This window comes from Herpailurus yagouaroundi, unplaced genomic scaffold, assembly GCF_014898765.1.
Source record: "Herpailurus yagouaroundi ecotype Mexico unplaced genomic scaffold, PumYag 210, whole genome shotgun sequence".
NCBI classification, from domain to species: domain Eukaryota; kingdom Metazoa; phylum Chordata; class Mammalia; order Carnivora; family Felidae; genus Herpailurus; species Herpailurus yagouaroundi.
In genome coordinates, this window is record NW_024412441.1 from 27,557,572 (window position 1) to 27,582,751 (window position 25,180).

Here is a 25,180-nt window from a genome sequence, read left to right on the forward strand (position 1 = left end):
AAAAGACAGAAACTTAGCCAAAATGACAAGATGGGGGAATTCTCCCCAGAAGAAAGGTCAAGAAGAAATCACAGCCAAGGGCTTGCTCAAAACAGATATAAGCAATAAATCTGAACAAGAATTTAGAACAACAGTCATAAGACTACTAGATGGGCTTGAAAAAAAGCATAGAAGATACCAGAGAATCCCTTGCTGCAGAGATCAAAGACCTAAGAACTAGTCAGAAAGAATTTTAAAATGCTTTGGTGAGATGCAAAATAAGCTAGATACAGTGACAGTGAGGATTGAAGAAGAGGAGAGAATAGGTATAATAGAAAATAAAATTATAGAAAATAATGAAGCTGAAAAAAAGAAGGAAATTACTAGATCACAAGGGGAGACCTATAAAACTAAGTGATTCCATAAAATGAATTAATATCCCTACCATAGGAGGCCCAGATGAAGAAGAGTGAAAAAGGGGGGGGGGCATAAGGTTTATTTGGACAAGTTATAGTTGAGAACTTCCCTAATCTGGGAAAGGAAACAGGCATCCAAGTCCAAGAGGCACAGAGAATTCCTTTCAAAATCAACAAAAATAGGTCAACACCATGATATATTATACTGAAACTTGGAAAATACAAGGATAATGAGAGAATTCTAAAAGGAGCTAGGGACAAAATGTCCCAATCTACAAGGGTAGAGACATAAGATTAGTAGCAGACCTGTCCACTGAAACTTGGCAGACCAGAAGGGAGTGGCAGGAAATATTCAATGTGACAAATAGGGAAAATATGCATACAAGAATCCTTTATCCAGCAAGTCTGTCATTCAGAATAGAAGGAGAGATAGTTTCCCAAACAAACAAAACCTAAAGGAGTTCATGACCACTAAACCAGTCCTGCAAGAAATTTTAAAGGGAACTCCCTGAACGGGGAATTAAAAAAAAAGACCAAAACATCAAAGACTACACAGGACTGGAGGACATCATCAGAAACACCAACTCTATAGGTAACACAATGGCACTAAATTCATATCTTTTAATAATCACTCTGAATGTAAATGGACTAAATGCTCTAAACAAAAGACATAAGGTATAAGAATGGATTTAAAAAACAAGAGCCATCTATAAGCTGCCTACAAAAGATTCATGTTAGACCTAAGGACACCTGCATATTGAAAGTGAGGAGACAGAGAACCATCTATCATGCTAACAGACATCACAAGAAAGCCAGAGTGGCCATACTTATATCAGACAATCTAGATTTTAAATCAAAGAGTGCAACAAGAGATTAAGAAAGGCATTATATCATAATTAAGGGGTCTAGCCATCAAGACCTAACAATTGTAAATATGCCAATTTGGGAGCACCCAAATATATAAACCAATTAATTAGAAACATTAAAAAACTCATTGGTAACAATATGATAATATTAGGGGATTTTAATACCCCACTTACAACAAGGAACAGATCACCTAAGCAGAAAATCAACAAGGAAACAATGGCTTTGAATGACACACTGGACTGGATAGACTTAACAGATATATTCAGAACATTTCTTCCTAAAGCAGCAAAATACACATTCTTCTCAAGTGTACACAGAACATTCTCCAGAATAGATCACATACTGGGTCACAAATCAGCCCTCAACAGCTACAAAAATATCGAGGTCATACCATGCATATTTTCAGACCACAATGCCATGAAACTTAAAATCAACCACAAGAAAAATTGTGGAAAGCCCTCAAATACATGAAGGTTAAAGAACATCTTACTAAACAATGAATGGGTTAACCAGGAAATTTAAAAAGAAATTTAAAAAACTGGAAGCAAATGAAATTGAAAACACAAGAGTATAAACGCTTTGCTATGCAACAAAGGCAGTTCTAAGAGGAAAGTACATTGCAATTCAAGTTCATCTCATGAAGCAAGAAAGGTCCCAAATACACAACCTAAGTTACACCTAAAGGAGCTAGAAAATGATCAGCAAATAAAGGCCAAAGCCAGCAGAACAAGGGAAATAATAAGTATTAGAGCAGAAATAAATTATATAGAAAAAAAAAAACAAGAAAAAAAGGTAGAATGGATCCATGAAACTAAAAGCTGTTTTTTAAGAATAAACAAAATTGATAAACCCCTAGCCAGACTCCTCAAAAAGAAAAGAGAGAGGACCCAAATAGATAAAATCACGAATGAAAGAGGAGAGATCACAAACATTACAAAAATACAAGCAATGATTATAAAATACTATGAAAAATTATATGCCAACAAACTGGATAATCTGGAAGAAATGAACAAATTCCTAGACACACACATACTACCAAAACTCAAACGGGAAGAAATAGAAAATTTGAACAGACCCATAACCAGTAAGGAGATTGAATCAATAATCAAAAATTTCCCAACAGATAAGAGTCCTTGGCCAGATGGCTTTGCAGGGGACTACCAGACATTTAAAGAAGAGTTAATACCCATTCTTCTCAAACTCTTCCAAAAAATAGAAATGGAAGGAAAGCTTCCACACTCATTCTATGAAGCCAGCATTACCTTTATTCCAAAATCAAAGACCCCCTTAAAAAGGAGAATTACCAGACAATATCCCTGATGAACTTGGATGTAAAAATACTCAAAAAGATACTAGCAAATAAAATTCAATAATACACTAAAATCATTATTCACCATGATCAAGTGGGATTTATTCCTGGGCTACAGGTCTGGTTCAATATTCACAAATCAATCAATGTAATACACCATTAATAAAAGAAAGTAAAGGAACCATATGCTACGGTTCATAGATGCAGAAAAAGCATTTGACAAATACAGCATCCTTTCTTAATTAAAAAAAAAAACTCAAGTAAGTAGGGACAGAAAGCACATACCTCAATATCATAAAAGCCATATATGAAAGGCCCACAGTTAATATCATCCTCAATGAGGAAACACTGAGAACTTTCCCCTTAAGGTCAGGAAAACAACAGGGTTGTCCACTCTCACCACTGTTGTTCAACACAGTACTGGAAGTTCTAGCCTCAGCAATCAGAAAACAAAATGAAATAAAAGGCATCCAAATTGGCAAAGAAGAATTCAAACTTTCAGTCTTTGCAGATGACATTATACTCTACAGTGAAAATGTGAAAGACTCCACAAACAACTGCTAAAACTGATCCATGAATTCAGCAAAGTTGCAGGATATGAAATCGATGTATAGAAACCAGCTGCAATTCTATACACTAATAATGAAGCAGCAGAAAGAGAAATCAAGGAATTGATCCCATTTACAATTGCACCAAAATCCATAAGATTCCTAGCAATAAACCTAACCAAAGGGGTAAAAGATCTGTATTCTGAAAACTATAAAAAGTTTATGAAATAAATTAAAGAAGACACAAAGAAATGGGGGAAAAAATCCATGCTCATGGATTGGAAGAACAAATATTGTTAAAATGTTGATGTTACCCAAAGCAATCTACACATTCGATGCAACCCTCATTAAAATAATACCAGCATTCTTCAAAGAGCAAGAACAAACAATCCCAAAATGTGTATGGAACCACAAAAGACCCCAAATAGCCAAAGTAACGAAAAAGAAAACCAAAGCTAGATGCATGATAATTCCAGACTTTAAGCTGTATTACAGAGTTATAATCATCAAGACAGTGTGGTACTGGCACAAAAACAGACACATTAATCAATGAAACACAATAGAGCCCCAGAGATGGACCCATGAATGTATGACCAACTAATCTTCAACAAAGCAGGAAAGAGTATGCAATGGAAAAAAGACAGTCTCTTCAGCAAATGGTACTTGGAAAACTGGACAGTGACATGCAGACGAATAAAACCGAACCACTTTCTTACACCACACACAAGAATAAATGCAAAATGGATGGAAGGCCTAAATGTGAGACAGGAAACCACTAAAATCCTACAGGAGAAAATAGGCAGAAATCTCTTTGAGCTTGGCCGCAACAACTTCTTACTTGACATGTATCCAAAGTCAAGGAAAACAAAGGCAAAATGAACTACTGAGACCTTCTCAAGATAAAATCTTCTGCACAGTAAAAGAAACAATCAACAAAATTAAAAGGCAACCAATGGAATGGGAGAAGATATTTGCAAATGACATATCAGATTAGTATGCAAAATCTATAAAGAACTGACTAAACTCAACACCCAAAAAACAAATAATCCAGTGAAGAAATGGACTAAAGACATGAATAGACACTTTCCCAAAGAAGACATCCAGATGGCTAACAGACACATGAAAAGATGCTCAACATCACTTATAATCAGGGAAATACAAATCAAAATCACAATGAGAAACCACCTCACACCTGCCAGAATGGCTAAAATGAACAAATCATGAGGAGCACCTAGATGGCTCAGCCGGTTAAGCCTCCAACTTCAGCTCACGTCATGATACACGGGTTGTGAGTGTGAGCTCTGCATCAGGCTCTGTGCTGACAGCTCAAAGCCTGAATCCTGCTTCAGATTCTGTTTCTCCCTCTCTCTCTGCCCCTCCTCTACTCTGTCTCTCTGTCTCTCTCAAAATTAAATAATCATTAAAAATAAACAACTCAGGAAACAACAGTTGTCAGAAAGGATGTGGATAACGGGGATCCCTTTTACACTTTTGGTAGAAATGCAAACTGGTGCAGCCAGCCACTCTGAAGAACAGTATGGAGGTTCCTCAAAAAATTAAAAATAGAAGTATCCTATGACCCAGCAAGTGCACTACTAGGTATTTATCCAAAGGATACAAAACTGCTGATTTGAAGGCCACATGTACCTCAATGCTATAGCAGCACTATCGACAATAATCAAATTATGGAAAAAGCCCAAATGTCTATCGATTGATGAATGGATAAATAAAATGTGTGTATGTGTGTGTGTGTGTGTGTGTGTGTGTATACACACATATATATACACATACACAATGAATACTACTTGGCAGTCAAACAGAATGATATCTTGCCATTTGCAGCAACATGGATAGAACTAGAGTGTATTATGCTAAGTGAAGTCAGTGAGAGAAAGACAAATATATGATTTCGCTCATATGTGTAATTTAAGAAACATAACAAATGAACATAGGGGAAGTGAAGGAAAAATAAGATAAAAATGGAGAGGGAAACAAACCATAAAAGACTTGTGAATACAGAGAACAAACTGAGGGTTGCTGGAGGGGAAGTGGTGGGGGGGAATGGGCTAAATGGGTGTTGGGAATTAGGGAGGGCACTTGTTGGGATGAGCACTGGGTGTTACATGTAATTGATGAATCACTGGGTTCTACTCCTGAAACCAATTCTACACTGTATGTTAACTAACTTGAATTTAAATAAGTAAATTAAAAAAAGAAGAAGAAGGAGGAGGAGGGGAAGGAGAAGAGGAAGAAGAAGAAGAAACAATTAGGCATTTAGAGTTACCTAGCCGTTGAAGGTAGAACCTGAAAAGCAACGAGGAGGAAAGGAAGGGGGCCAACCAAAACCCCAAGAAACAAAGTCACTTGCCTACAGTTGCAAGCATTCACTTTTGCCCCTCTCTGCAAAGAGAGCTTTCATACTATCTTTACTTTCTAATTTATACTCTAATAAACTTTGCCTACTGCTCATTTTATTCTGTGTCCACCTCGTCATTCTTCGAAGCAAAGAGACAAGGAACCCTGGGTATTGACGTGAAAAAAATCCTGCAACACTGACATCCTCTGGCAATCAGGAAGCTGATATCTTAGCTCAGATACAAACCCTAGCTACTAAATCTTTAGTAGATACAGCAGATTGGGTACATAGGAAGAGAGGCCACCACAGTGCCCAAGTAGCATGGCATACTGCCAGGGATGCTGGATTGCCCTTGAAGTACAATGACTTGTTTAATGGAGTAAGAGTGATGAGGGAGTATAAGGCAAGCTGAAGGAAAAGCACAACTAGCAACTACCACCCCGTCCTCCCCAGTGGGATATGTGTGACATTCCTCAGGCATTTCTGGCTACCCAAAAACAAAAGAAAGGGGAAAACGAATGGTTAACTGATAGAAACCACAGTCATACAGGACATGAATCTCCAACAGTTTGATGAGGTTTTGGAATGGTGGGGGGGGGGGGGGTTGGGGAGTTCAGAGCTGATGGCCAAGAAAAACTTCTTGGAGACATCTTTGGTACAAAATGGTGATTTCATTAAAGCACAGGGACAGGACCTGTGGACAGAAAAAGCTGCAGTGAGATTGTGAAGAGTGACTGGTTATATACTATGGAGTTGGGACAGGTAAAGTCAAGGGGAAATTTCCAAAGAGATTTTCATATGCTAAAGAAGACTCACAGGATACTGGAGGCCTAGCTATTGTCAAGCTAATGTTGTTTTTCCTTCTAGCAAAGCACTAACATTAAGACAGTAGGGAGTTCCTGGAGAATTGTTATACTCTGCCTGCCTCAAGTATTTATCAATGGGCTGCAGGTTATAAGGGAATTTAATTTTACCTGCCATTTCTTTCTTGCCTTTGTTCCCTACATCACTATGTAGGGGAGGGTGATATTAGGGGTTCCAGGAAACTGAGTTTATAGATTTCTAGAGATTAAGCTAATGATAAGATTGCCTTTTGCTTATAATTTACTAAGATATTTGTAAACTGATGGAGACTCATGTCCTACATGACTATGATCTCTATCAGTTAGCCATTTGTTTTCCCCTTTCCTTTGTTCTTGAGCATCTAGGAGTGCCTGAGGAATATCACACATATCCCACATGGGGCATGGGGGTGTGTGCTAGCTTGTACTTTGCCCTCAGCTTGCCTTATGCTCCCTCACCAAGTTTACATATTCTTAGTAAATTACAAGAAAAGGGCAATCTTATCAATAGTCTAATCTCCAGAAACCTAAAAACTCAGTTTCCTGGATTCCCAACATCACCTTCCCCTCCATAGTGATGTAGGGAACAAATACTAGAAGGAAATGATAGATAAAATTAAATTTCTCTATAACCTGTAGCCCACTGACAAATACCTGAGACAATACAGAGTATAACATTTGTCTAGGAACCATCTCCCACCTCATCTTAATGTAATGCGTTACTAGAGGAAAACAACCTTAGCTTGACAACAGTAAGGCCTCCAGTTTCTTATGAGCCCTCTTTAGCATATGAAATTCCTTCTGTAGGCCTCCCTTTTGCCTTTACCTGCCCCAACTCCATAGTATATAATCAGTCACCCCTCATACTTATAATGCAGCTCTTTATACCCATGGGTCCTGTCCCTGTGCTTTAATAAAATCACCTTTTTGCACCAAAGACATCTTAAGAATTCTTTCTTGGCCATCAGCTCTGGACACCCACCAGTCCAAAACCCCATCAACAGCACTTCTTGTGTGTTCTAAACAATACCCAAGGCAACTGCTAATAGAATCTAGGGCTATCCATTGGATTTCCCAGCTGATGAGGGATTGGCAAATTGATTATATTGATCCTTTCCCTCTGAGTGAGGGTTCTAAGTATTTCTAGGTTTGTGTAAACACTTAATCACAACCTAATCCATGTTTTTCCCTGCTGCCATGCAAACCAGGCTGCCATTATTAGGGATTAGAGAACCTAATACCATGTATAGATACCCCCACCAAATAATCATTTAGGATCACATTTCAAAAGTCATGACATGAAAGACTGGGGAAAATAACATGACACTGAATGATGTTTTCATCTCCTGTATAATCCACACGTAGTAGGGTTGGTAGAAAGGAAAAATGGGATATTAAAGTAGCAAAGTAAAATGGGATAGTAAAGCAAAACCATCTTTGTCAGGTGGACTAAAGTACTGTTGAAGGCTTTAATACATTTAAATAACCTACCAGTGGAGCCTTCATTATTTGAATATCCATTCTAGTTATCCTCCATCTGAACTGCCTTTGCATTACCATAAATAAGCTGCCAGTTAATGACCTTGGAGATACCCCCATATCTACCTTTGCAGAAGGGTTCCTATGAGCTCCTCCCAGACTTGAAAGACTCAGGGATTTCTTCTAAACTGCTATTTCTTAAACATCCAAGGAAAAACTAAAATTAAAAAAAAAAATCCAACTTAGGTAGATGGATATGTCAATCCTTCAACATCCAGCCTACAACTCAATGCTTTGAGGAATTTAAAGTAACAGTCCTTATCTTACAAATCTTTATTAAACTAGGAATGCAGATCTAGAGGCAATTCAAAGTTCACCTACTCCTTTACCAATCCTAAAACTTCTGTTTATCTCAAATGGCTTGTAAATTATTGACCTTTGTAAACCAAATACTTATCTTTTTTTAATTTTTTTTAATGTTTGTCTTTGAGAGACTGAGAGAGAGACAGAGCTTGAGCAGGGGAGGGGCAGAGAGAGAGGGAGACACAGAATCTGAACTGTCAGCACAGAGCCCAACGTAGGGCTCAAACCCATGAACCGTGAGATCATGACCTGAGCTGATGTCGGATGCTTAACTGAGTGAGCCACTCAGGCACCCTGTAAACCAAATCCTTCTTGAAGAAACTTGCACTCTTTCTCTGTTTCCTAAAGTTATAAATCTTACCATGTTTTTGAAATGTAAACAGCCTACAATCTCCTGAGACTAAGGATTTAAAAAAAGAAAGAAGACTTTTTCAAATATTAACTGCTAGAAGGGCTTACCTGTCCAAATTCTGGACTTTATCCTCCTTAAGATTTCTTACAGGCAAAAATACAAATCTATGAAATCTTCTCCACAGTAATTAATAACCAGAAACTCTCTGCATCTGTCTGTATGTTTGTATATGTCTACTGTGAATATATGGCATTTTCTACCTTTGTAATAGAGTTCTATTTAATTGGCTTAAAGAAAATTAAGTGCTTATATAAATTTAGTACTCATAAAATTTCTCAAAAATAAAATGATCTAAGAAAATAATCTAAAAGAAACATAATCTAAAGGGATTTCAGGTTCGCACGATCTGGTATTAAAGCTTATTTAAGTCTGTTGGATTAATTAAAATTGACATGTCTTTAGAGTTATCAACATTAAATATAAAAGTTTTATTCTACATAAATTTACTAAAATAAGCTCATGTTATCCCTGTTACAAAATTTGCCACCAATAATTTGACATAATAAAACCTCTACTTGAAAATAGTTTCTAAAATCTTTTTGGTAACCTAAAACGTTAAGTAAGTTTGTTAAGTGATGCATTAAGTTAAATTCATTGAGGCGTGCCTGGGTGGCTCAGTCGGTTAAGCGTCCGACTTCAGCTCAGGTCATGATCTCGGAGTTCATGGTTTTGAGCCCAGCGTTGGGCTCTGTGCTGACAGTTCAGGGTCTGTGTGCTTTATTGAAAGATTGTAGTGTAAAAAACACATATGTAGAAATTATGAAATACAGTAAAGCCTTGGATTGAAAATAATGTTTTCTGCAAGATTAACAAACATTTCTAACAAATTTTCACCTGATAAACGAGCAACGTGTTGCAATATGAGTAGTACGTGACACCAAATGTCACATGATCACAACTGAGACAATGGTTCTTGAAATTCACTTTGATATAAAAGTGCTTTGGATTACAAGCATATTTCCAGGACGAACTGTGCTGACAAACCAACGTTTTACTATACACTGTTAGATTTGCCAAACTAAAGAATGCAGGTGTAACACACAGTTAACAATTGCTTATTACTTAGTTTTCTCTAGAATTTAAAGTTTCTGAGGGTTAAAAAACTCTATATGTGGTTAAAGCTACTAAAAATAATAATGAAACTCCCTATAACAAAAAAGTAGGATATGTGCTTTCAGTAAAAGAAGGTATGAGGAATGAAATACTTTTTGGTTGTAAGGGGGGAAAAAGAAAGTATTTTACATAAAGTGAGGTTACTTATTAGAAGGAAGTAAAATATAGTACAAAACCTAATGTAAAAAAAAAAGGAGGTATTGAAAAGAAACCTTTAAAAAGGAATTTAATGTATGCTCAGACCTGTCTGTGATTGGGATAAATTTCATTAAGTAAATAAGATTTCATATCAAAAGTACACTTTTGCAAAATTAAAATTTGGTTTTCTCTCTGTTAAAATAACAAAGCTCTCTTAGATTATTGGCCTGCTCTAATAGGACATTGTAACCAAAGGTGGGTTTTTTTTTCCTTTAATAAAATCTGCCCCAAAAAACAAAGATTCTTTGCTTTCTCTTCATCAGGTCTATAATTACTTCAAAAAACTGTGTCTTCTTAATATTGAAAGAGCTAAGTTTTACTCACAAATATGTAACTTTCTGTATTTGTCTTTAAAAAAGTTTAAACTCGGGGCGCCTGGGTGGCGCAGTCGGTTAAGCGTCCGACTTCAGCCAGGTCACGATCTCGCGGTCTGTGAGTTCGAGCCCCGCGTCGGGCTCTGGGCTGATGGCTCAGAGCCTGGAGCCTGTTTCCGATTCTGTGTCTCCCTCTCTCTCTGCCCCTCCCCCGTTCATGCTCTGTCTCTCTCTGTCCCAAAAATAAATAAACATTGAAAAAAAATTTATTAAAAAAAAAATAAATAAATAAAAAAGTTTAAACTCATTTTGGTTACATAGTAATTATGTATCATAATGATATGTGATCCTATTTAATCAAATGTTTAAATCATATGATATGTTTTAAAGTTTTTATTTAAATTCCAGTTAGTTGACATGCAGTGTTAGTTGTATGTGTATAATATAGTGATTCAACACTTCCAAATATCACCCAGTGCTCATCACAAGTACACTCCTTAATCCCCATCACCTATTTTACCCATCCATCCACCCACCCACCTCCCTACTGGTAACCATCAGTTTGTTCTCTATAGTTAGGACTCTGTTTCTTGGTTTGCCTCTCTCTTTTTCTCCCTTTTGCTCATTTGTTTTGTTTCTTAAATTTCATACATGAGTGAAATTGTATGGTATTTGTCTTTCTCTAACTGACATATTTTGCTTAACATTATACTCTCTAGCTCCATCTATGTCATTACAAATGGCAAGATTTAATTTTTTAGGTCAAGTAATATTCCATTATAGATAGATAGATGATAGGTAGAGAGATAGATAGATAGATAGATAGAGATGGAGATAAAGATAGAAATACTTCTTTAACCATTCATCAGTCAATGAACATTTAGACTCTTTCCATAATTTGCCTACTGTAGATAATGCTGCTCTAAGCATTGGGATACATGTTTCCCTCTGAATTTGTATTTTTATATTCTTTGGGTAAGTACCTACTAGTGCAATTGCTGGATCATAGGGTAGTTTTAGTTTTAACTTTTTGAGGAAACTCGATACTATTTTCCAGAGTAGCTGTACCAGTCTGCAGTCCCACCAACAATGCAAGAGGGTTCTAATTTAGCCATTTTGACAGGTGTGAGGTGATATGTCATTGTAGCTTTTATTTGTATGTCCCTAATGATCAGTGATATTGAACATATTTTCATGTATCTGTTGGCCACCTGTATGTCTTCTTTGGAAAAATGTCTATTCATGTCTTCTGCCCATTTTTTAATTGGATTTTCATTTTTGAAGTGTTCAGTTTTATAGGTTCTTTATATATTTTGGATACTAACCCTTTATCAGATATCATTTTCAAATATCTTCTTCCATTTTATAGGTTGCCTTTTAATTTTGTTGATTGTTTTGTTCACTGTGCAGAAGCCTTTTATCTTGATGAAGCCCCAATAGTTCATTTTTGGTTTTTTGTTTCCCATGCTTCAGGAGACATACCTAGAAAGACGTTGCTACAGATGATGTCAAAAAGTTACTGCCTGTATTCTCTCCTAGAATTTTTGTGGTTTCAAGTCTTACATTCAGGCCTTTAAACCATTTTGAGTTTATTTTTGTGTATTGGGTAAGAAAGTGGTCCAGTTTCATTCTTTTGCATGTTGCTGTCCAGTTTTCCCAACACTGTTTATTGAAAAGACAGTGTTTTCTCCAGAACTGAACCCACAAAAGTATGGCTAACTAATCTTTGACAAAGCAGGAAAGAATATCCAATGGAAAAAAGACAGTCTCTATAACAAATGGTGCTGGGAGAACTGGAAAGCAACATGCAGAAGAATGAAACTAGACCACTTTCTTACACCATTCACAAAAATAAACTCAAAATGGATGAAGGACCTGAATGTGAGACAGGAAACCATCAAAACCCTAGAGGAGAAAGCAGGAAAAAACCTCTCTGACCTCAGCCGTAGCAATTTCTTGCTTGACACATCCCCAAAGGCAAGGGAATTAAAAGCAGAAATGAACTATTGGGACCTCATGAAGATAAAAAGATTCTGCACTGCAAAGGAAACAATCAACAAAACTGAAAGGCAACCGACAGAATGGGAAAAGATATTTGCAAATGACATATCGGACAAAGGGCTAGTATCCAAAATCTATAAAGAACTCATCGAACTCCACACCCGAAAAACAGATAATCCAGTGAAGAAATGGGCAGAAGACATGAATAGACACTTCTCTAAAGAAGACATCCAGATGGCCAACAGGCACATGAAAAGATGCTCAATGTCACTCCTCATCAAGGAAATACAAATCAAAACCACACTGAAATATCACCTCACACCAGTCAGAGTGGTTAAAATGAACAAATCAAGAGACTATAGATGCTGGAGAGGATGTGGAGAAACAGGAACCCTCTTGCACTATTGTTGGGAATGCAAACTGGTGCAGCCACTCTGGAAAACAGTGTGGAGGTTCCTCAAAAAATTAAGAAGAGATCCACCCTATGACCCAGAAATAGCACTACTAGGAATTTACCCAAGGGATACAGAAGTGCTGATGCATAGGGGCACTTATACCCCAAAGTTTATAGCAGCACTTTCAACAAGAACCAAATTATGGAAAGAGCCTCAATGTCCATCAACTGATTAATGGATAAAGAAGTTGTGGTTTATATAGACAATAGAATACTACGTGGCAATGAGAAAGAATGAAATATGGCCTTTTGTAACAATGTGGATGGAACTGGAGAGTGTTATGCTAAGTGAAATAAGTCATGCAGAGAATGACAGATACCATTTGTTTTCACTTTTATGTGGATCCTGAGAAACTTAACAGAAGACTATGGGGGAGAAGGAGGGGGGAAAAAGTTAGAGAGGGAAGGAGGCAAACCGTAAGAGACTCTTAAAAACTGAGAATAAGCTGAGGGTTGATAAGGGGTGGGAGGGAAGGGAAAGTGGGTGATGGGCATTGAGGAGGGCACTTGTTGGGATGAGCACTGGGTGTTGTATGGAAAATAATTTGACAATAAATTTCATATTAAAAAATACAGTATTTTTCCCATTGGATATTCTTTCCTGTTTTCTCAAAGATTAATTGACCATATTGTTGTGGGTTCATTTCTGGGTTTTCTATTCTGTTCCATTGACCTATGTGTCTATTTTTGTGCCAGTACTATTCTGTGTTGATCACTACAGCTTTGTAATGTAACTTGAAGTCCAGAATTGTAATGCCTCTAGCTTTACTTTTATTTTTCAAGTTTGCTTAGGCTATATGGGGTCTTTTATGTTTCCATGAAAATTTTAGGATTATTTGTTCTATCTCTGTGAAATGCTGGTGGTATTTTGATAGGGATTGCATTAAATGCATAGATTGTTTTGGATTGTATAGACATTTTAAAAATATTTGTTGTTCCAATCCATGAGCATGGAATATCTTTCCATTTCTTTGTGTCATTTTCAATATCTTTCATCAGTGTTTTATAGCTTTCAGAGTACAAATCCTTCACCTGTTTGGTTAGGTATATTCCTAGGCATCTTATGGTTTTTGGAGCAATTGTAAGTGGGATTCATTCCTTAATTTCTCTTTCTGCTGCTTCATTATTTATAAAAATATGATAGATTTCCATATGTTGATTTCATATGCTGGTACTTTACTGAATTCATTTATCAGTTGTACCAGATTTTTGTTGGAGTCTTCCAGGTTTTCTACATAGAGTATGACGTCATCTGCAAACAGTGAAATTTTGACCTCTTTCTTGCTGATTTGGATGCCTTTTATTTCTTCTTGTTGTTTGATTGCTGTGGCTAGGACTATGTTAATGAAAGTGGTAAGAATGGACATCCTTGTCTTGTTCCTGACCATAAAGGAAAAGCTCTCAGTTTTTCCCCACTAAGGATGAAATTACCTGTGAGTTTTTATGGTCTTTATTATGTTGAGGGATGTTCCCCTAAACCTCCTTTGTTGAGGGTTTTTATCATGAATGGATATTGTACTTTGTCAAATGCTTTTTCTGTGTCTATTGAAATGGTCATATGGTTCTTATCTTTTCTTTTATTAATGTTATGTATCATGTTTATTGATTTGTGAATGTTGAACACCTTTGCAACCCAGGAATAAATCCCACTTGATCATGGTGAATTATTTTTTTAATGTATTGGTTTTTTGTTTTTGTGTTTTTTAATGTAGTGTTGAATTCAGTTTGCTAGTATTTTATTGAGAATTTTTGTATTTGTGCTCATCTGGAATATTGGCTTGTAATTCTCTTTTTTCGTGGTGTGTTTACTTGGTTTTGGTATCAGCTTAATGCTGGCCTCATAGAATGAATTTGGAAGTTTTCCTTTTCTATCTTTTTGTAATAGTTTGAGAAGTATAGGCATTAATTCTTCTTTAAATGTTTGGTAGAATTCACCTATGAAGCCATCTTCTGAACTTTGTTTGTCAGCTGTTTTTTTATTAATTACTCAATTTCTTTGCTGGTTATCAGTCTGTTCAAATTTTCTATTTCTTCCTGTTTCAGTTTTGGTAGTTTATATGTTTCTAGGAATTTATCCATTTCTTGTATATTGTCTAATTTGTTGACATATAGCTTTCATAATATTTTCTTATAATTGTGTTTCTGTGGTATTGCTTGTAATTTCTCCTCTCACATTTGATTTTATTTATTTGGGTCTTTCTTCTTTTTGATAGATCTGGTAAGAAGTTTATCAATTTTATTAATTTTTCAAAGAACTAGCTCTTGGTTTCATTGATCTGTTGTATTGGGTTTTTTTTAGTTTCTATATTATTTATTTCTGCAATAAATTTTATTATTTCCTTCCTTCTGCTAGCCTTAGACTATATTTGCTGTTCTTTTTCTATCTCCTTTAGATGTAAGGGTAAGTTACTTAATTTGAGATTTTTCTTGCTTCTTGAGTAGGCCTGTATTACTATATACTTCCCTCTTTGGACTGTTTTGCTGCATCCAAAAGATTTGGACCACTGTGTTTTCATTTAATTTGTTTCCATGCACTTTTTAATTTCTTTGACTTCCTTGTTGACCCATTAATTATTTAGTAGCATGTTATTTAAACTTCTTGTATTCATGGTCTTTCCAGATTTTTTTCTTGTGGTTGACTTCTAGTTCCATAACATTGTGGTCAGAAAGGTACGTGGTATGACTTCTGTCCTTCTGTATTTGTTGAGGCTTGTTTTGTGACCTAATATGTGATGCATTCTGGAGACTATTCCATGTGCACTTGAAAAGAGTGGGTATTTTGCTGTTTCAGGATGGAATGTCTGTTAAAGCCATCTGTTCCAGTGTGTCATTCAAAGACATTGTTTCCTTATTGATTTTCCTTTTTGATGATCCATCCATTGATGTAAGTAGGGTGTTAAAGTCCCCTACTATTATTGTGTTACTATTTGTTAGTTCCTTTTGTTTGTTATTGTTTTATGCACTTGGGTGTTTTCATGATGGATGCATAAATATTTATGATTGTTATATCTTCTTGTGGCTTGTTCCCTTTATTATGATATAGTGCCCTTCTTTGTCTCTTGCTACAGTCTTTGCTTTAAAGTCTGTTTTGTTTGGTATAACTATCACTACTCTGGCCTTCTTTTGACATCTATTTACATGATAAATGTTTCTCCATCCCCTCACTTTCAATCTGCAGGTGTCTTTAGGTCTAAAACGAGTGTGTTTTAGGCAGCATATGGGTGCATAGATGGCACCAAGATGGGTCTTGTTTTTGTTTTTTGGGTTTTTTTTACCCATTCTAACACTCTATTTCTTTTAATTGGAGTGTTTAATCCACTTACATTCAAATTTATTGCCATTTTATTCCTGTTTTGTCATCATTTCTGGAGACTTTCTGTTCCTTTCTAGTCTCTCACTTTTTATCTCTCCTTTCCACTCAAAGAGTCCACTTTAATATTTCTTGCAGGGCTGGTATAGTGGTCATGAACAATGTTCTTTAGTTTTAATTAGTCTGGGAAACTCTTGATATCTCCTTCTACTGCCTTGCTGGACAGAGTAGTCTAGGCTGCAGGATTTTTTCCCATTCAACACAATGAATATATCATGCCACTCTCTTCTGCCTTGCAAAATTTCTGTTGAGAAATCTCCAGCTATCCTTGTGGGTTTCCATGTAAGTTAAGGACTTCTTTTGTCTTGCTGCTTTTAAGATTCTTCCTTTGTCACTATATTTTGTGATTTTAATTACAATATATCTCGGTGTTGGCCTGATTTTGTTTATGATAGAAGCTCTTTGTACCTCCAGGGTCTAAATGTCAGTTTCCTTCCTTTATTAGGAAGGTTTTCAGCTATTATTTCTTCAAATAAATTTTCTGTGCCCTTTTTTCTCTCTCCACTTCTTCTGGAACTCCTGTTATATGAATGTTATTATGTTTAATGGAGTCACTGAGCTCCCTAATTCTACCTTGTGTTGCATAATTCTTCTTTGTCTCTTTTATTTAGTTTTATTACTTTCCATTACCTTGTTGTAGGTCACTAATTCATTCCTCTGCTTTTTCTTGCTGTTCATTGCCTCAAACATGTTTCTAATCTCATTTATTGCATTCCTCATCTCTTATTCTTTTTTAACTCTTGTATCTCTGTGATAAGGGTCTCACTGATGTCTTCTATTTTTTTCTTAAGCTCAGTGAGTAGCTTACAATTATTGCTTTGAATTCTTCATCAAATAATTTATTTTTTTAAAGGTTTATTTATTTTTGAGACACAAAGAGAGAGAGAGAGAATGCAAGCAGGAGAGGGATAGAAAAAGATGGGGACAAAGGATCCAAAGCAGGCTCCACACTGAAAGCAGCAAGCCTGATGAAGGGCTAGAACTCACAAACCATAATATAATGACCTGAGCCAAAGTCAGTCACTCAATCAACTGAACCACCCAGGCATCCCCATCAGAGAATTTAGAACTTTTTTGCTTAGATCTCTGGCCATGACCTTATCTTTTTCTTTCATTTGGGATAAATTCCTCCATCTTCTAATTCTCTGCCTTCTTCTCTGTGTTATAAAGGCCCATTATGTCTACTGCTTCTGAAAGTATTGGCCTTATGAAAGAGAGGTCATGTGGTGTGCAAGGTCTGACATTTCAAGGAGTGTCTCCTGTGTGTCCTGCATGCATTCTGCTGTTGTGTTTTGGATAGTCTAACCTTCAGGGGCCAGTTTGGTCCCTGGTCTGAGTGTAGTGAGTTTTAACTAGGTGTGCTCTGATCTGCTTGTGACATGAGACTTGTCACTCCACCAGAACAAGGCCCTGCAGAACTTTCTGGTCAGAAGACCAGGTGTGGGCAGGGGTTTGTGCTGATCTTCTGGCAGAGGTACCTACTGCACTGGGACTGAAGCAAGTATGGCTGAGAAGGGAAGTTCTACTGGAGCATAGGGTGGTGGGGCTTGGTGTACGCAAGTTAGGCAGCCAGTATGTGTGCTACATGACTTCTTGTAGGTGGCTGTGTGTTTATGGTGAGGGGTAGGGGAAGGAAATGGTGCTGACCAGTTCCTTAGTTCCTGGAGAGGTATCTCCACAACCTGCCTCTCAGGGATGCACTCTGAGAAGACCAAATAATCTCCCTATTATGTGCCCCAGGCAATCTTCAGATCACTCTTTCCACACTATCTGGATCTGGGTAGTCTTCCTTTATTCCAGGGTAGCATAGTCCCCTCTAGGCTCTATCCCAGTCAAGCCCCCGACCTTTAAAACTCCAGTCTTCAAGCCCTGCTTATTGCAAGAATTCATGTAGTTCAGCCCCTCTCATTTTCCAAGCCAATAGCTTTGGGCAAATGTTCTCCTTTATGCATTCCTTTGTGTGCTCCTCTCTCTCTCTCACCCTTCTCCACAGCCATGGCTCCCTCTCCTCCATAGCACCCTTGATCTATTTTTCCCCTAAACCCTGTCTCTGTGCTTTCTACCTTCTTCAATGTGTCCTTTTTAATGTCTTTAGTTGTGGAGTTTATTCTTCCAGTCTTCAGGTCTATTTCTAAGGTATTTAGAAGGATTTAATAGCTATCTAGTTGTGTTTGCAGGACAAGGCAAACCTAGTGTCCTCCTCCTCCATCTTCTCCTCTCCAAATCTTTGGATTTTTTTTTACAAACTTTCCAAAATCAATTTCTAAAATAGTATTTAGACCAGAATATAACTTTGAATTTTTCCAGAGGGTTCCTCAAACATTTCAAAAGGTTTGTTCTCCTCATAAAACAGAAAGTTAATCAGGCTTATTTGGTATCTTAAATTACATGGGAAACATTGTCAAATAAGTGATACAAAACCTTCTTTGATTATATTTATGTAGATAAATGTTGTTAAAATCATTGTTCTAGAAATAGTAATAAACTCATAGAAATCTGGGATGTCCCCCACCATTTTATTATCTTAAAGTATTGTGTATCACAGAAATAACAAAAATTTCCTTGTCAATTGCACTGTAATTAATTCTAAGCAGCATCCGTAGCCATGCCATTTTTAAGTCTTTTGTCATTTACAGACAATTATTGTTTTACTCTGATGCTTGTGCAAATGTGTTTCATCTTCAGAGGTATTCATGGAAAGAACTTTTGACAAATATGTCTCTGATAATTTTAAGATCATAAAATTGAACTCTGAAAATTTTAAGATCATAATTTTAAGAATTTCTGGAACTAGTGGGAAGGCTGGATGTAAGCAGAACAATAATTAATAACATAAAACTAAATGCACTAAAGAGGATGATTTTAATTTTTATTTTTTTTGTTTGAAACAGTGCCAACTTTTGAAAGTTTTGTTTTTCTAAATTTAAGAAAACATTTCCTCTTAAGCTAACTTATTTACAGCAATTTGATAAAATATACCTTTGTGATAAATTGAAACACTTTTTTTTTCTCCCTACCTGATCCCTCCAGAATTTTGGCTCTCAAAAAAGACTAGCCTTGAATCTCCTTGGAAGGGACTATACCACGTATTCTTGACTACCCAGATGCAGTCTAACTTTAGGGAGTTTTTCACAGCTGAAAAAGGCTCCACTTGACATTTGGTCCTGTACAAGTGTGGAGATTTCTCAATCAGATTGACTAGTAAGAGAAGTAACTGACATCAAGGTAGATCGGTTCCATCTGAGATATGTGATCAAGCCTTCATATTTTTTTTTTAATTTTTTTTTCAACATTTATTTATTTTTGGGACAGAGAGAGACAGAGCATGAATGGGGGAGGGGCAGAGAGAGAGGGAGACACAGAATCGGAAACAGGCTCCAGGCTCTGAGCCATCAGCCCAGAGCCTGACGCGGGGCTCGAACTCCCGGACCGCGAGATCGTGACCTGGCTGAAGTCGGACGCTTAACCGACTGCGCCACCCAGGCGCCCCAAGCCTTCATATTTTAAGCAGAAAACTTTTCTTCTTCCCTTTCTTTCCTCTATTCTGACAATGGCCTGTAAAGATAACACCATCATCCATATCTCCTAGGCCATTGCTTAAGGGGTAAACTTTGCCTTTCAGACCGCTGGATTTGTCATCCTATAACAGTGTCACGTTAGTGGAAATGGTTTGTGACATGGCAGGGGTTGTCTTTGTGATGGTTATCATTCGTTTGGACCTATTAATGCCTAGATATCTGGCACACAGGAAGGCAATGCCTCTTAGGTTACGTAACTGTGCCTCTAACTTTTCACAAGCAAACTAAGACATCTCATTGGTCAATTCCTGGATTTACATAATCAAATTAGAAGAAATCTACCAAGAGGCATTCATAACTCAAGATTTGCTTCCTTTCCTTACTCCTGGTCAAGAGTAAATGCAAATGAGAATATGATCAGAAACCTCCTACAGAATCCATTGCTATCACAATGGCTGTCCAACAAAGATCCTTGGATTCTCTGACCTAAGTTGTTCTTGATATGATTATCTTTTAGCTGAGCAAAGTGGTGTCTGTGCTATAGCCAACACCACATGCTGCACCTAAATTAACACTTCTGGGGGAAGTTGAAACTCAATTACATAAGATCAAACAAGCCACTTGCCTTAAAAAATGGCTCATTTCATGGGGCCTTTCTTTGACTTATTTGAGTTTTATTGGTTTGGGTCTTGGGAAACAGGTTTCCAGAGTGTACCCAAAATGTTGGAAATTATCCTGCTTACAATAATTAAAATAATATTGCTGGTGTGCTAGATTGTCTCAAAAGCTTTAAATGATGCTCACAGGTGCCACAAACAGATGATCCCCTAGAGAATGAAACATCAAAAAAGGAATGAAAAGGACCACTGACTCAAAAATTATGGACATAAAGTTGTAACTTGTGAATATCACAGAGATTAAACAAAAATGCCATGACCTGTGAATACCACCAACGGATCAACAAAAGCTGCAAGGACTACAGAACAGTAGCTGAGAGTGGTTCTAATGCCTTAAATTTTGATTATATCTCTCAGTTAAACTGAGTCATATCAAAAGGGAGAATTGTCAAAAAGAAAAAACACAAACACATAAAGGAGTCACTTCTGATAAGGCCCCATGTTAGTAAATCAAGATTTAATATCTAACCTAACTGCAGTTTCAACCCCCTCAGGAATGTAACCTTAAACTAGTCAAACTGGAATTTCCTGGAGACAATACCCTGGGAGACTCTTCCCTCTTAAGGACTGACCTTAAACAATGCACTCCTTGCTAATAATTTTTTTAATGCCCTCTCTCTCTACCTTAAAAATCTTTCCCTTTCTGCAGCTCAGTGAAACTCCCCTCTACTTGCTAGATGGGATGCTACCCACTTCATGAATCACATAATAAAGCCAATTATATCCTTGAATATAATTGGTTGAAAAATTTTTAACAAGTGAGTATGGCTTGCAGGTGTGTGTGTGTGTGTGTTTGTGTTTAATTTAAGCTAGTTGTCAATATGTAAAAATCAGATATCCCATAAACTCCCAATCTCCAGCACACAGGGCCAGGATTCCAATGTGGACACAGTCTTCAGAGTTCCATAACTGTACACTGCCCTTGCGACACTGAAGTTGTTAAGTCTAATAGAATATATGACTCCTACCTCAGAGTGTGTGGTTGGAATTCAAAAATCCTATCTAAAAGGATAAAACTTGGGGCGCCTGGGTGGCTCAGTTGGTTAAGCAGCCGACTTCGGCTCAGGTCATGATCTCACAGTTCATGAGTTAGAGCCCCGCATCGGGCTCTGTGCTGACAGCTCAGAGCCTGGAGCCTGTTTCCGATTCTGTGTCTCCCTCTCTCTGACCCTCCCCTGTTCATGCTCTGTCTCTCCCTGTCTCAAAAACAAAACGTTAAAAAAAATTTTTTTTAATAAAAAATAAATAAATAAATATAAAAGAATAAAACTCTAATAGGACCAATGCAAGAAAACTCTGTGCAGGAAACTGTTTTGGAGCAAGTGGGTATTTGACACTGCTGTCAGTCCCCAGGAACTACCCCCTACTCAGCTGTCTTCCTGTAGCAACATTTCCCACCCTGGGCTCCCTAGGCACCTCCTGTCCTCAGGTTTCCAGGACCTCTAGGCATATGTGAACAAGCACCCCCTCATTACTGTAGGCCATCTTCCTGGAGCTAGCAGTGTCCCACATTGCACTCTTGATGTGAAAAAGAGAAAGTAATTTGAGTTGGAATGCTCATGGCCCTGTGCCAGGTGAATACTCAGAGCCTCGGTGAGAGTCAGATCTCCCAGGTGTCTCTCATCAGTGAACTTACCAAGCCCAGGATGGCAAGGCTCAGGGGTTCCTGTGAGATCTGGCTTCAGGGGAACAGGAAAATTTGGGGGGAGGGATGGAATTTGGCACCCTGTGAATCCCTGGGAAGTGTCCCCAAATCTCTGCTCAATTCCCACAAGTCCCAGACCTGAGACCCATGTCAGGCTGTCTGAATGCTGAGTCACAGTGACTCACACATGCACATTTTCTCCCACACACCTGCCCACAGGCAGCAAGCCCTCTTAGTCTGTTGGATGTTCTGGTCCACCCAGCAATCCCCCTGGAGCAGCATTTCTCTACACTGCTGCACTGAAAAGGAGGTTTAAATAAATGATGATTACTGTTGTGTATTGGTTTGATATCATTTCAAGTCAATTTGTTTATGACTTAAGTGAATTTGCTTTAATCCAATTGTTTATAACAAAGACAAAAAAAGAGAATTGTTTTGATTTAAGAATGAAGTAAATTGTGTCAGAATGTCATCAATCTCACCTGTTCTCACCAAAAAGAGCTCAGTAGCTCAGCTGCTGAGTGTCTCTGCCATGACTTATAATATACATGTGTATATATATATATAAATATATATATAAATATATATATAAATATATATATATATATATATGAAGAAGCAATCATGGTAAGGGGAGATTTAGACTATACTGAGAATTGTAGGACTATCCTACTGTGCAGGTCTGGGCAAGGTGATTCTTTTGTGATCCAAAATAGTTCTCCAAAGACCTTGGAGCATTAGCTCCTGCCATAGTAAAGGTGACTTTTTTTATGGTAAGTGGCAAACCATGCAGCAGCTCTGTATCACCTTGCCTGTCAGCCCTGGTACCATCATTCACTAGCAACGTGCTCTAGCAACAAGGAACTTTTACTTTTGTGCTGGCAACTGGTGGTCAGCTCTATGTGGCTAAGCCATCTCTCAAAATGACTATAAAGGTACACCTCAACTAAATTTGGGCTTTATTCCTTTCATTCTACCTTGCCTGGAACAATAGTGTGATTAAAATATCATTGATTTGAAGTATGTTATTTCTTTGTTGGCCTATTAGGGGACATTATCCTGTATGTTATGGCTTGTGAAATTCCCACAACAAACCTGTGTTAATAAATTGCTGGCAAAGACAACTCAGTCTCTGAGCATTAACGTGCTTCCCAAAACAGAACATTGTTTCAGGCATAGTCAGAAACCCAACCCAAAGTAACAATCATTAAAACTGGTTGCTGCTGTGGGATATATCATACTTCATGCCAAATTTGACATACAGGTTAATAAATTATGTTAAATTTATAACTAACCAAAATGTTATAAAGTCCATTACTAGAATGAGAAACTTAAACTTAATATACTACTAGATATTTATGGCAACCTCCTGACATTATAAACAGCTTGTGAATGGACCATTGATAGAGCTGTTATAGTTTGGATGCTAACATTGGCCACAGTAATTATCTTAATAATGCTTTGCCATATTATAAGCCAGTTGGAATGCTCTATTAAGCATCCTTATAATAAAACATATTTTTGAGGCTCTTGGGTGGCTCAGTTGGCTAAGCATCTGACTTCAGCTCACATCATGATCTCAAGGTTCATGGGTTTGAGCCCTGTGACAAGCTCTTTGCTGACAGCTTACAGCCTGGAGCCTACTTCGGATTCTGTGTCTCCCTCTGTCTCTGTCCATCCCCCGCTTGCACTCTGTCTCTTTCTGTCTCAAAAATAAATATAAACATTATAATAAATAAATAAACATTTAAAATTTGTTTAATAAAATAAAATAAATAAATAAAACATTTTTAACACTGTTGTGAAAGGCAAGAGAACAATAGCAAACATGCCTCACTCACTTAACTGAATCAAAATTACTGAAGAGGTGATTTAGGGTAGAAATATTATATATTAACTTCTGAGGAAACCTGGAGACATATCTAAGATTTAGTTTGGACAAAACTTAAAATTAAAGAAACTCCAGATGTTGGCCTGATCACTCAACCCAATGAGTTATATTCCATATTAAAAAGAAAAAAAAAATATGTAGTAAATTCCAGAGCTCTTATTAGGAACATTAAGTAACATAGATGCCAAAAGGCAGGAAGGAAAAGTGCTAGCACAAAAAATAATCTCCAAAGTGGACAAAACCCAGACCCTTTTGCTCATAAGGACACCATTTCACACCCTGAAGATGATTATTTTAATCTTTTTGACCCTGGTAATTTTAATCTACTAGAAGCTAGGTTCATGAAAATAGGCAAAACTACAGCAAATGATAATATGAAACCACTCAGAGTTACTAAAGAAAGAGCTTGTACTATACAAGAAATGACAAAAATTAGAATGGAATTTCAACAAATTTATTTCAACATAGAAACCCAGTGGCTATTACATTTATGGTCCAGAGGAGGACATACTTGACCTTCACAGGAGCAGAGGTTGTGCAACATGGACCCATTACTACTGATGCCAAATTTTATCAGCACCTTAGAACAATTGGAGAAAATCTTAATATACACAGATCTTTATTCAACTGAGTAGTTGTAACCTGGAGATTAAGATGTCCTATACCTAATATATTATCCCTTAAAACATCTCTATGGAAAATAGCAGGGAAGCTACTGATGAAATTAGGACTACTGACTATGATTTATGATAGGGGATAGGTACCCTCATCACTACATGTGGAAGCAACAGAAAAAATTTAAAAGATCATCCTAAGATCTTCACCACCCCCATGGGACAGAACAGCACTATTTACAAGCACCAGAAACACAGAAGACCTTATTGACTTAATAAGAACATCTGAGGAACTAAGCCAACATAAAAACTATAGCTTTAAAAAAAAAAAACTATAGCTTTAACACTAATGTATATAGACAAAACAGGCTTACACCTAATCCAAATAAACCCAATAAAAATATATTATCTAGATCTAAATCTATAAGGCCCCTTTGGTCACATAAACCATTTAGACCACCACCCTTTAATCCAAATTATCAAAATAGAAACCTAATTAGAAACCCCAGAAACTACTTATAGTGGTAAAGAAATAGAAATAACCAATCTGAGAGGAAACACACTTACAGAAAATAAACCCACATATAGACACACCAACTCATTTACTGTAAATATTGACCCCTTCATAAATCCAACCCCATTAATAAAAAAGGCAATGATAGGCGAAGTAGAGGAAAGCCCCATAAGCCATATAGGGACTCAGCATTATCCATCTTGGCACAAACCAGAGACAATTGCCCATAAGTTAGAATGGCCATATCAATTAAAAAAAAACTTTTATAAATAAAAATACTACATATACTACTATGTTGTC

General features: G+C 37.0%; 1 long non-coding RNA gene across 1 annotated transcript; it reads left to right on the forward strand.

The window, feature by feature from the left end:
- The first annotated feature begins 4,643 nt into the window (after positions 1-4,643).
- LOC121016216 (uncharacterized) lies at positions 4,644-24,637 on the forward strand. The gene is made up of 3 exons (XR_005784171.1): positions 4,644-4,762; positions 8,449-8,455; positions 24,598-24,637. It is a non-coding gene; the product is annotated as an uncharacterized LOC121016216 (long non-coding RNA).
- The last annotated feature ends 543 nt before the right edge of the window (positions 24,638-25,180 follow it).